The sequence below is a fragment of the Triticum aestivum genome, chromosome 5B (genome assembly GCF_018294505.1).
Source record: "Triticum aestivum cultivar Chinese Spring chromosome 5B, IWGSC CS RefSeq v2.1, whole genome shotgun sequence".
Lineage (NCBI taxonomy): Eukaryota > Viridiplantae > Streptophyta > Magnoliopsida > Poales > Poaceae > Triticum > Triticum aestivum.
In genome coordinates, this window is record NC_057807.1 from 366,864,427 (window position 1) to 366,872,011 (window position 7,585).

Here is a 7,585-nt window from a genome sequence, read left to right on the forward strand (position 1 = left end):
TTCTCTTACCCATGATGCAGTGCGGTTTTTCGTCCGTCGCGGTGCGGTTTTCAGTCGGATGAAGTACCCATGTCGATTTGGGTGTCGCGAAAAACAGAGTGTCCGTATTTCGGTAAATTCGAAATTCCTCTTAAACCGTAAAGAACTAGAGAGAGTGTTCTACATGAAAGAGTTGTGTATCATCGATATCTTTCCAACGGCGTATATTTTGAATCATTCCGACCAGCTGTTTGCAAAAATTTCGCCAAAAACGGCCGCTGCCACTCATCGTCCGCCACACGATTTACAAAATTAACTTAAACCGTAAGGAATTTCAAAAATATTTCAACATTTATAAGGAATTAGAGATGCGCCTCGACGATTTCTATCCAACGGCGTATCATTTGCTTCATTCCGACAAGCGGTTTAGAAAAAAAGCGAAAAAACGCTCGCTGCCACTCGTCATCCGCGGCACCATTTTCAAAACTACTCTTAAACCGTGTGGAATCTCGAAAACTATTCAACATGTCGAAGTTGCGCCTAATCCATAGCTTTTCAACGGTATATTATACATCTTGTTCCGATAAATAATCAAAAAATTAGATCGAAAACAGTACCAGAAAAACACTGCGTGCAGTTTTTTCCGACGCGAAGTTCACTAGTCTATATTGTAGTGCTCGTCGTCAAGAAGATGCAGTGCACTTGCGTTCAGCGTGCAGTGCGGAAGTGGTGTGCAGAATAGTTATTCTACTAATATTAGCAGAATAGACCGTCTGTGTGTGTGTGTGTGTGTGTGTATATATATATATATATAATTCTAATCACGGGATGAGAATAATATTCTGATCACAACCTGACCTGCTCCGCTAGTAATACGTTGAACTTCCGTGTGAACTAGGTTGAACTTCCGCCAACATTGCCAAAATGGAGCTTGTGATATACCGTTGAAAAGCTATTGACAGCAGTATCATGACCCAATTTAAATTTTTGGCAAAATGTAAGTGGTTCAAGAGCAGTTTTGAAAACCGTTTTTTCTTTACACAAAAAACGTGAATCGTATTTTTGATCGCATTTCTAAACCGTTTATCAGAATGAGGTGTATAATATAGCGTTGGAAAGCTGCTGCAAAACCTCTACTTCCACATGTTGAAAGTTTCTTCTAATTCTCTATGGTTAAAGAGTAATTTGAAAAAACATAAAATTTCGCAAACCAAACAGCCGAGTTCGTATTTTCGAAGTCATTTCTAAACGGCTAATCCAATTGAGGCATATGATACAGAGTTGGAAAGCTTATGAAAATGCGCTACTCTTTCATCTTGAAAGTTTAGTTTTGAACGGTTTAAGAGTAATTTAGAAAATGGTACAAGTCCTACCGAGTTTGTATTTTCGAGATAATTTTTTAATCGTGCGCCCAAATGCAGCAAATGATATGGCGTTGGAAAGCTTGAACAAATGCAAAACTTTTTGGTATGTATTATTTCTCCCAATTCTTTACGGTTTTAAGTCAGTTTTGAAAATGGCGAAAAACGTATTTTTGTCGTATTTTTTACAAACTTTATCGGAATGGCGCAAATAATATACCGCTGAAAAGCTACGGAAAATGTGAAACTTTTTTATGTTGACAGTGTTCTCTGATTCCTAGTTGTTTTCAAGTAATTTTAAAAAACCGCGAGATCATTCGTTCTGCCTTTATCGCGAAACAGATTCGCCAAAAATGCATCACGTGAAGTACCTGAACTTCTCGGTATGAAACCTTGAACTTCACTCTGTTTTTCACATGCTTTTTTTTACTCGGATATCTTTATCCACTGTTCCTAGCTCTACATCCACTCACCAGAATTGAGCAAGTGATATACCGATGGAAAGCTGCTGTAAACACGTAATTTTTCCGTGTTGATCATTTTTTCATACTCGCAACGATTTTAAAAGTTTTCATCTGAAATTCATTCAGGTAGTTGAACTTCATGCTATTTTCATGTTGAACTTATTTGACGTATTTTTGTTTGTACACGCGCCTGAACTTCCCTTTGTACGAACCCGACCTTCGGGCTATCTTTGCAACCGTGGCTTCTCCGCGAATTATTCTGGTTGGTAGTGTTCTATATGATGTTAGTGTAATATAGAAACGTTTTTTTAGCAACTAGATACCGGTTTTAAATAGAAATCTCGCTCGCTGGCGGATTTTGCTGTCGGGTCGTGATGAAATTGCGTTTTTTGCAATTTTACTGCCTGATTTGTTCGACCTGAACTTCCCCTAGTGCTAGGTTGAACTTCCGTCAACATTACCCAAATGAGGCTTGCGATATACCGTTGGAAAGCTATGGACACCAGTATCATGACCCAACTTAAAATTTTGGCAAAATGTAAGTGGTTTAGGAGCAGTTTTGAAAACCGTTTTTTCTTCATACAAAAAACGTGAATCGTATTTTTGATCGCATTTCTAAACCGTTTATCAGAATGAGGCAAATAATATGGCATTGAAAAGTTGCTGTAAAACCGCTCCTTCCACATGCTGAAAGTTTTTTCTAATTCCATATGGTTAAAGAGTAATGTGAAAAATCATAAAATTTCGCAAACCGAACAACCGAGTTCGTATTTTTGATGCAATTTCTAAACGCCTAATCCAATTGAGACAAATGATATGGAGTTGGAAAGCTTATGAAAATGCACTTTTTTCTCATGTTGAAAGTTTTTTCTAATTTTGAATGGTTTAAGAGTAATGCATTTTCTCATGTTGAAAATGCACTTGAACTTCTAGCAACCATTTTTACGTTTATGAGATTATTTTCAAAAGTGCAAAAAATTGCGTTGTGCTTTTTATTTTTTGAAAAGGTAAATCCTAGTTTTTAATAAACTCCGAACTTCTGTGTTATTTCAATTTGAACTTCACCTTTTTATATTTTGAGTAAAGAATTGGATTCGATTTTTATACGGAAAAAATCAAACATGGAAATACAAGATGAGCCTCTCTCGTAAGAATTTTTGAAGTTCCCCGAACAGAGCACTTGAACTTCTTTCAACAAACCTTTTAAGCTTTTAATTTTCTATACTTTTATTCTCAATTTGAAATGCATTCCTTGTAGTAGTTGAACTTCTTGTTGTATTCACTATGAATTCTGTCGCATTTTCGTGTATATGTCGCATTTTTTGCCATTTTAAAACATGTAATTGGAGGTCGGACGTCCAACAATATAAATTCTGAACCGTGCACGGTGGTGCACGTGAACTTCTTGCAGCAAATCTGAGTTTTTATATACTTCGAACTTCTCTGTTATTTTAATTTCAACTTCTTAGTCATATTCTTAGAAAGGAAATATGTTTTTAAATAAGCATCAAACATTTTTTTTGTAAATTGAACTTCATAGTTTTATTCTTCTTAGAAATGGTAATAATTTGAGTTTCTTGTATATTGAACTACTCCTTTATTTGAATTTGAACTTCGTCATTTTTATTCTTTACTAACAAGGAAATATGAGTTTCTTTATAAATATCGAACTTCTCTATGTTGTAATTTGGACTTCTTGGTTTATTTTTTTAGCATAAAAATATCCTAAGTTTTTCATAAATATTGGACCCCCTCCACATTTTTTTAAAAATGGGGAAAATTCATTCTGTTTATAGACTTTTTGAATTGGTATTTTAATTTAATTCAACTTGTTTGTTTTTATCGGTTCATAAAAATTTGAGTTTTTATAAACGTCGAACTTCTTCATTATTTTAATTTGAACTTCTTAGTTTTATTCTTATAGAAAAATATGGTTTTCAAAAAAGCATGAAATATAAGCCGATTGTGATACTGAAACATTTTACCCTTCATGCAACCAGAAAATGCAACATTTTTCTACGAAGCCCACATGAAAGGAATGATTTTGTCATGGCATTTTATTGGTTTTTAAGATCCTAGACTTCCTTTGGTTTTGTCATGTTAACTTTTTCGATTAGTTTCCTTTTAACTTCCAGAACACAAACAATATGGTAATTGAACTTCCATATTTTTTTCATGAAGTTTGGTAATTGAGCTTCCGTATTTTTTTCCTTTCCTATTTTTTGTTTTATATATATTTATGTACTGAATAAAGTTTGGTAATTGAACTTCCTGTTTTTCTAATGTGAATTCAAGAGATTTAGCATTTCCCACATTTCTTTTTCAAGGGAGAATCCATGAAACTTCTTAATGGATGATTTAATATTTCCCACTCCACACCTTTTGTCGCATAATGTGTAATTTTTCAAGATTGAACTATTGTACATATCAAACAAGGGCCAAAAGAATTTTTTGGGTACATACCACATGATAAACAACACAAATGTTTTTGATAGAAAGAAGATGCATTCGCATATACACAAACAAAGTGTCGATGATAGACACATGATCCATCCAAAATTAACTCGTGCAAAATTTCATCAGTACAGGAGCAGCATGGTCGATGTCCGGCAATGTGAGGATTCGCCAATCTGAACCGAAATAATAAGCAGTGGTGCAGATCGCTCACACTGTCTCTCACCAAATCTTTCGCTGAACTCAAATACCTGCTGAAACTCAAATACCTGCAAAAGTAGGAGCCTGGAATATTAAGGACCTGGGCCTCGTCTGGGCGCTACAGCAGTGGGAACCGAGTGGCTCAGCCGAACTTCTTGGGGCTGTGCAGTTGAACGGCCAAAGCTGGCAGCGGCGAAACACGCTGAGTGCTGCAGCGATGGGGCCCCACTGGGAAGAGGCTACGTGGTAGCAAGGGACCATGGGTCAGGTAAGACCTACAATAGTTATGTTTAGTATTCAGCACAAAAATTGAAAAGGTATCACTTTAGGCATTAGGCAGGATAACTATGTGCGTAATATGCTCCAGTATATTGCAACTACCTTGTGTGATGACTGTATGCCACGACTCAGAATCAGAAAATAACAATATACTATGCTAGTTCACATAACTTCACTCAAGTCAGAGCACGAAGGATAACATAAATAGTTGAATGATCGATGTCCTCAATATTATGACAAGGAACATCTAAATTCCCAGCTCACTTCCGTGAAAAACACACATAATATGTCACTCTTTCTTGCTGTTTTTTATCAAGTATAAGCATTGACTGAATTTTCAAATTTAGTGGTGGAGCTATGCAATGGCAGAATAAAGAAAACATGCACACAAATTCAGAGAGTTCAGAAGCTCTGAAGCTCAAGTATACGGGGTGCAGCTCTGTCTGTGTATGTGCGTCTGATTGCGTGGAACATGTGCTCAAGGACGGACAAGGTCTTCAGATGCACTGCCGGCATATTTCGGGCGGATGGTGGCGCCTGGTTGTAGTGCGGGATGTGGCGTCACCGTCACGCTCGTCACCAGGAAAGAGACGACCAAGGCGTACAACACGTCCGTGCAATAGGATAGGCCGATGACCTTCAACAAAATTTGCAGAGAACTTGAGCCATGGTGTATCAAGCATCACATGTTTGATTTTTCGGAGCATCCTTGCTTGCAAGACAGAGTACTAATCTAATATCTAAGAGAACATAATACTTGGGAAATAAAAATTGAAGAATCTGTAGGAAGAACTAAACTGGAACTGCTCATCTAGCGAGACAATTTCTTCCTTCTCATAATTTTTCACACGGAAAAAATAAGAAAGAGATGCCACAAGCTCTGCTCGGTTTGGATTGAAGGAAATTCCTCTAGCATATGTCAGAATTCGTAACTGAACTAGCTTCTGCCGCTAACGATACATGCAGCCTGGAGGATTTGTGTTAGTGCATACCACAATTTTTGCGTCTCCATCGAGCCGCAGTTGACCTCGCTTGTACTACAGGGGAGGAGCCGCCATGAGAGTTTACAGAGGCACACCATGGCTGACAAGGGGAAGTTCGAGCAACCAGTCGCCCGCGTGGAGAAGTTCGAGCAGCACCAGGGGCAATCCGTGGTGGTGTCCGGACGTTGTTCAGGGCGGCAACAGGTGACGCGGGGGTAGCCGGAGAAGTACTGCCTCCCCCGCCTGAGCTAGCGGTGGACTGCAGCGGCAGCTAGCGGAGGATTGCAGAGGTAGTAGTAGCTAGCGGCAGACGGTGGTGGCGCCATCCGGGGAGAGTGGCGGCGGCGGTGGCGTGATGCGTGGAGGGCGAAGGCAGCGGCAGCGGCGGCGCGATCCCCGGCGGCGGCGCAATACAAGGCAGGGGTGACACGGCGGTCGATTATCAGGGCGGCGGACGGTGCGGCGGCAAGTTCCCGGGGCGGGAGAGGCACGACGGCTGGTTCCCGGGGCGGGGGCTGGCCGGCGCCGGCGGGGTGGGTGGCTGGATCGAAGAGGGGGTGGGGCGTGGGAAGGTTCGCTAGATCTGGGAGGGAGTGGGGGCGCGGGAAGGTACGATAGCGAGGTGGGTTCGGGAACATCCGCTCGGCCTCTATACACGCGCGCCATGATCCAAATAACTCTTCTAATCCTGGGATTAAAATAGTGTTGTCATATATATATATATATATATATATATATATATATATATATATATATATATATATGTCTGGACTATTTTGTTATCTGTAACAGAATATTATTTTGTTATCCTCGGTCCCTATAAGGGGCGGCCGGCCCAAAAGAAGAAAACTACCCTGACCCCTCCCCGCAGATCCTTCTTACCACCTCCTCCCCATGCCCACCGCCGCCCGACCTCCTCCCCACCGCGCTGCCGGCCGGCCTCCTCCGAGCGCGCCTCCGGCCGGCCTCCTCCCAGCGCGCCTACGGCCGGCCTCCTCCCCCCGCGCCGCCGGCCGGCCTCCTCCCAGCGCGCCTCTGAGTGGCCTCCTCCCCACCGCGCCACTGGCCGGCCTCCTCACCACCGCGCTACCGTCCGTCCTCCTCCCCCGACGATCCCCAGCTCCGGTGACCCCCACCCCGGCGAGCCCCAGCTCCGGTGACCCCCACCCCCGGCGACCCCTAGCCCCGGCGCTCCCCATCCCCGAAGAAACCATCCATAACGGCCCCAGCCCCGACAACCCCCATCTTCGGCGACCCTCATCCCCACCCACCACCATCGCGCCACCGGGCCGGCGCGACCAGTACCGTCGTCGATCCCGACCATGGCGCCCGCCGTCACGCACCACCTCCCGACCATGGCGCCCGCCATCGCGCACCACCTCCCGCCACGTGCCCGCCGTAGTGCACCTCCGGCTGTGCTCAACAGTACAACTTCTTGTTTTGTGGTCGGTCGCTAAGGAGCTAAGTTCAAAATGAGAGAAGTCTAGAATATTGTCACAAAACACGCTCAGGATGTGAAAACACGCTCAGTACAAAAACATACATACATCCGTTCAAGTACTCTTTTTCTCGAACATACATTCGTCCGTTCTAGAAAGAAAAATGGTTGAATTAAAAAATATTGATCAGTACAAGTTAAAAACGGTGGTCTGTTCGGAACAAAAGAAATGAGAGAAATTCAACTTGTAAAAGTTCGAGCAAAAAGAAACCCCATGCAATTCAAATGAGAAAAGTACAAGTCATAAAATAAGAAAAGTTCAGAACATCATTGTAAAAAAAGTTTAGTTCAAAAAAAAACATTTTCTTTTTGAAAAATTATCATTCAGTTCGATGATATAAACCATGCAAGTAAAGGGGCGACGAT

The 7,585-nt window shown here is 41.9% G+C and overlaps 1 long non-coding RNA gene across 1 annotated transcript; it reads right to left on the minus strand.

Annotated features, from left to right (window-relative positions):
- Nucleotides 1-4,271: 4,271 nt before the first annotated feature.
- On the minus strand, nucleotides 4,272-6,327 carry LOC123111895 (uncharacterized). The gene is made up of 2 exons (XR_006454872.1): nucleotides 5,731-6,327; nucleotides 4,272-4,734 (listed from the first exon to the last, which is right to left on the minus strand). It is a non-coding gene; the product is annotated as an uncharacterized lncRNA (long non-coding RNA).
- Between the last annotated feature and the right edge of the window lie 1,258 nt (nucleotides 6,328-7,585).